At 46.2% G+C, this 5,893-nt stretch overlaps 1 long non-coding RNA gene across 1 annotated transcript; it reads right to left on the reverse strand.

Moving 5' to 3' along the window:
• Nucleotides 1-1,962: 1,962 nt before the first annotated feature.
• On the reverse strand, nt 1,963-3,393 carry LOC128471760 (uncharacterized). The gene is made up of 3 exons (XR_008346124.1): nt 2,852-3,393; nt 2,479-2,567; nt 1,963-2,060 (listed from the first exon to the last, which is right to left on the reverse strand). It is a non-coding gene; the product is annotated as an uncharacterized LOC128471760 (long non-coding RNA).
• Between the last annotated feature and the right edge of the window lie 2,500 nt (nt 3,394-5,893).

Consider the following 5,893-nt stretch of genomic DNA (forward strand, 5'->3'; position numbering starts at 1 on the left):
AGACGCATCGCCCACCATGTGCCCTTTCAATGTGCCCGCTTTGTATGGCAGGATTCCCCATTATACCCAGCTGAGCGTTACTGGGATTTGCTGCTTCAGTGTCACTTTGCGCTGGTCTCAGATTTGATTTGGTCTCCCATGTATTATTGTCACGTTCTACCCAGGCTGCGGAGCTGCATATCTCAATCTTGCTTCAGTTTCTATGTTTTACTTCAATCCGTTCCTGGATTTCCATATGCTCTGTTCTGATCTTCCATTCCTTGCTTCTAGTTCTGCTCTTTGCTTCAGCTGTTTCCTTTATAAGGTGAGCCCCACCCGTTATGTTTGTCTCAGTCTGCAGCCTGCAGTCTACAGGTATGTCTCATTGCTATGTGTTGGGATTTCATGTTTGGTTTGTTTAGTACCTCCGTAGGAAGGCTTTAGCGTTAGGACCCACCGTCATTGGAGTACTTTGGCCATAAGATGTGACGCAATCTCCAATAGTTATCATATAGTCCTAGGCTAGTTCCTGTATTTATGTGTGTCAGTCTGTGAGGTAACCTGTGGGGTGTCCTGTCCCCCTGGCAGCGGGGTGTCCTGTCTTGTTCATGTCTGATCTTGAGTATTCCTTCTCCTGTTCCATGTAGTGCCCTGTATCATGCATATCTTGTCTGGTTATGTTTATTCCTTGTCTTGTTCCATGTAGTGCCCTGTATCATGTATATCTTGTCTGTTATGTTTCGTGCCTGGTCTCCCTATCCCTTAGGTGTATGTTTCAGCTATTACTCTGCTTAGCTTCAACACTCCCAGCCAGCAGCATTCCTCACATGAGTCTTGTCATTTGTCATGCCTGTTCCAGGGTGCCGATCGGAAACACTGCCGATCGGTGACCCCCAAAAGAAAATGACAATTAATGTAAATCCGCAACTCCATACGTTAAGATCAACTAGAGGAGACGGAAGCTGTGTTTCTAAAAGAAAATACGGATGTAACTGGGGGCTTTTCCTCTAACCCGGTATTGGGATGGTTTTATTTCCTTACCTTGTAATGATTTTCCTTTAAAAGTCAATATTAAGCGACTTTCTGTTAAAAATATTAACACTTCACAGTCCTTGGTCCTGTTGCAGAGCAGAAACCAGGTGGGGAGCTTCTTAATGCTGGTATAAGTAAAGAGGATGGTGTTTCTGGCTTCAATAAACTATCATCGCAGTAAACCCGTCTGCGTGTGCTTATTTGTAATAATTACCGAATGTGTCGGCATCAGACCGTCCGTTCTAGTAATGACGCCTTTATTGTATGGACTTTAAATAACTGCAGAAATTATTAGCACCGATATTTATAATCTGGGTATAGTGCCCTCTTGTGGTGGATTTGGGTACCGATTCCTAAAATGTTACTTTGTTTATGTTATGGGGTTAAATATCCCCTACGGTTATATTGGGGGATGGACTGTATGGGAACCCGGGGGGGAAAGCATTTCAGAAATGGGTCACAATGTGGTATGTTATATACATAATCACCCCTCCAATTGATTTATCTCCTCCTTCCCTGCCAATCAACACACCCTCAACAGTGACTCTCCCTGTCCAAACTCGTAAGTGCAACTCTGCCAAAGATTTTTACTGTCCCTGGAAGATTCCTGAGAAAATCAACATGTGTTTCTATAATAAAACATGTCCGTAAAAACTGCTGTGAATGTGTTTATTTTATGTGATCCAGACCGGAAAACTAGCCGAGCATCACCAAACCACCCAATGTTTCACTGAAAAGCTGCGGTTTACACAAGAAACTCAAAATAAACGCATAAGGAGTTTCATTTTGGTGATAAAGTAATTTTTTTTTTATTTACATAGAATTATAAACACATCAGCTTTGAGATATTTCACACATCTAAACTCTCAGAAAAACACATAAGGTTACAGAAGGATTCCCACTAGAAATGGGGCATTTCGTGAGACGTTCATCACTTGGGCACACGAATTGCATCCACATTGGGGAGATTTACTTGGTTCCTTTCGCTCCGGTGGGCATCTTAGCAGAAGACCTCAGGGACGGTTGTCCGCTCTCAGCCGGTGAGCCACCTGGGGGTCAGAGCCAGAAGTATATGATACATAATTCTTCATTAGCGAGTCGTTCAAATAAGAGTCTGTTGGGTTACAAAAAACACAAATAATGGAGACGACAAGTCCACCCCTGCGGCTGCCGGCCGCAACAAACTAACCTCGTGGCGCAGTCCATAGGGAACGGCACCGCTAATGAGGGGTTTGTGGGTTCAATCCTGACCTCAGGCCTTTAGGCTGTTCAACAAACTGGAGAATCTAATAATGAATAAATGAACCGATCGCTCTTCTTAATGCAATAAAAACAGCCACCCATCATTATATCCCCCCTGTCCACTTTATTAACGTGGTGAGAGACCGCTTAGACATTCCAAGGCTGGAGGGTTACCATAATAACTGCAGCCAGAAATGGAATGGCGCCTTAATCCGTTTAGCATACCTGTCCCTGTGGAATCTTCTTGGATCATTCAGAAGCAACAGCAGCGAGATGAGGTCCAGCATTCCGTCGTAGCATGAAGGGCAGCTTGACTGTAAATAAAGTGTTAAATATGAGTATAAAACATACAAAATACCCAATTCAATTTCTAACTAGAAAGCAACATATTAATTTGCCAATTCATTTGATCTAATCCTACACAGAACCATTAAACAGATTACTTTTTATATCTGAAACGGTTGCTATTAAAGGCCATGAAGTTGTGTGAATGGCAGGAATCATCGCGTGCCATCAGTCTCGGGATTGGATTAAAATCAGATTAAAAGACAAATTTTATTTTTTTTATGCCGCAAACTCAAACTCAAAAGTGGCGCACCGTGTACAGCGCAGGACCAGCAACGTCAAGGGCCAGAGTTCGAATCCGACCAGAGGCAGATGACGGCCGACTAAATCAAGGTAAGAATCAAGTAATAAAACTTCTCTCCGGTAACTCCTTCCCCCAGGGAATGAGTACACCAACCGAAAAACCTGCCTAATAAAAAATAATTATTCATATTTATGCAAGCTGACAATCAAGATTTGCATAATCACTATGTACCGCCCAAATCAGACACCTGCGTAAAAAGGGCGAAGACATGGTAATTAGTGGGTGGACCCACGCATGACATCATACCATTTGACAAATACCATTGGTCAGATCAGCATAATACATCATATCACCGCCCCTTTGTGGGCAGTCCAGCACAATGACACCACCCATTTAGGGGCATTCCTTAGTTTGAATGACAGGAGCTTTAAAATATGTCAATCACCCACTTTGACAGGCAGCGCGACCAATAAGAGAGCAGGAAAGCCAGTACAGTTTTCTCTGTTCCACCCACCTCTACACGAACATGTAATTTTACTCCGTATCTGCCGACTTTTGAGCATTTTTCTATTTATTCCCCCCCCCCGTTTTAACAGCTAGAATCAGACCGTGCAGGAAACGCGCGGGCTGCGCTCAAAAAAACGAAACAATGACCCAAAATAGAGCAAATGTTTACCTGATAACTTGAGCCCGGTGGGCAGAGCAGCGAAAATTTGATTGGCTGGGGAAAGGCCGGGTTACCTGCAGAAAGAACTTGGCTGTGGTAGAGAGCGGGTGTGTGGCTGCAGAGCTCTGTCTCCGCTCCTGCAGTGTCTCAGGGCACAAAGTCGGTACCTACTCCGCCTGGGACTCGCTGCATGCTCCTCAGCCGGCCAGCACGAGCTTGTGGGTAAGCGTGCCAGTTGCTGGTTGTAACCTGCACTCGGGGGGCTCCCCAGGTTTGAGGGGGCGGCAGAAGACATGGATGGCTTTGAGGGAGAGGCTTCTATGGCCTCCATGGTATCCAGGGCCAGCAGACCTTACCAGCCCACCACACAGCCTGTAATGCAGAGCACCGGCCCAAGAGGCTTCAGCTGCGACCTGGAATACATCTGAAAATGGTAAGGGGTCGGGTCCCATCTGCTTGTAATGGTAGGGGTCCATGGTAATGGTAGGGGTCAGCGCCCGTCTGCTTGGGTTATTGGTAACACTAATCCTAAATAGGGTATAACAGGTGCAGATGGGTCAGTCCTGGAAATAAACTTGGAACCAACTTATTTTAAGGCTAAAAAGTGTTTTAAAAAGCAAGTTCTGTTTCCTGTGGAGTTTCAACTTACAGAACCGGCTTACAACATTGCCTGGGACCCGAATTACGGTGCAAGTGTCCGGTGGACCCACCCTTGGGTAATTGATTAATTGGATGTGGGGACCCACCCTGCCGGGCGGTGGACTAATTGACCTGCGTGCTCAATCCGTTACTTTACTCGGTATTTAAGCGCAGACGCCGTATTGGGTTTTTAAACTGATTTCACAGAACTTACCCGAGTTCGAAGCGGTTTTGGTTCCGATTCGCCCTTCAGAAGGCCGGTGCCGGGAGCTTTATGTATCAAACGCGGCTAAGGAGTAAGCAGCCAAACCTTTCACTGCCGGGGCATTGCCGTAATAAGTCTGTTTTACCGGTTACAGAGTTGCGCTGTGACCTCGATGCTCGGGACCCGAGGGTTTGGTAAGGATGCTGAGTTGTGGTGCCGGCCGGGAACCTGTATAATGAAATGCAATTGTGTTGCTGAAATTTAGTGTCTGCTTTGGTGTCTATGCATCTGGGTGAAGGTGTGCTGTATATATACTATGTGCGGGTATGTATTATATATGTGTATATATTCTATACATACAGATAAAATCGTTATCTCACCAGGCTGAGCGTCTCTGCCTCCCGGGATCTCCCGCGCCGTTGGAGGGCCCTGCAAGGGAAATGCGGTAACCCGTAAGCACGGATGCCGCCGGCGAGTGTTGAATATCGTATATAACGGGGCGGACAGTCGGTTCCGCTCGGGTTATCCGCCGGCTGGGATCTCTCCCCGGGAGGCCGGCGTGTGATCCGTGGCCACGCGCTCTACTGACTGCCTAAAGGCCGGGTTTGGCTTCTGTAGCCCCTTAAATACGGCCCTGGAAGCCCTGCCGCTCAGGAGAGAATAATCAGGAAATTAACCCAAAAAGTTCCGAATTACCCCTTCACACAGCAGCCCCCGGAGCTGGATAACAAAGGGTTAAATCGCACAAATAGAATTAGAAACGATCAGTTCTGTTTTTTTCCTCCAGTTTTTTTATAGAGATTTTTTTTTTCTTTCAAACAGCGACCGTTGTGTGTAAAGAAGGATTTCGGTGCTAACGGTAAAAGTGGATCAATCGGCAGGAACGTTCCATTGGTTGCTATGGGGATTGCTCCACTTCTGCCGCTGCACAGGAATTATTCTTTATACACATTGCCCGCTGTGGATAGAGAAATCAAACCCTGTTTAAACTGGGAGAAAACCAGTATCCTGAAGAATAGAAAATACTAAAACCAGATGCGGGGGCTTTCCCTTTAACAATGAGCAGTGTTTGTCATACAGGTGCAAGGGCCTCATCTTTTTGCCCCTGCCATTTAGTGAATATTGCCCCCGGCATAATATAGCAGAATAGGGAGGGGGGGGTGTATTTAATTAAGCTGCCCGTGGGAATTAAATGCCCCTGTAGGAGGGCATTAGAAGCGGCAGAGAGTTTTGGATTTGGGAAGGTCCGGCCGGCTCGGGGTTAACCCCCGGAATGTGCATTCAGAGGCTCCTTCTCTTCTAAACGATGGGTCGCCCCGTCTCGTGCTTCAATCCCAGCAAATTTTTTCCCCGTTATTATAAACAGCTATAAAATATGCATTATCAGGGGTTCGGTTCTGAAAAGCTGGGAGAAGATGAAGCTCTTGGGCTGACGTTTCTTCCCTGTCTGAGAGCCGTCCGGCCGTCTACTCGATATTCCTTCTGCAAACACTCAGTCGTTGGGCTTGTCTTATTTTCAGGAGCCGTATATACATTCCCT

This window comes from Spea bombifrons, chromosome 13 (assembly GCF_027358695.1).
Source record: "Spea bombifrons isolate aSpeBom1 chromosome 13, aSpeBom1.2.pri, whole genome shotgun sequence".
NCBI classification, from domain to species: domain Eukaryota; kingdom Metazoa; phylum Chordata; class Amphibia; order Anura; family Pelobatidae; genus Spea; species Spea bombifrons.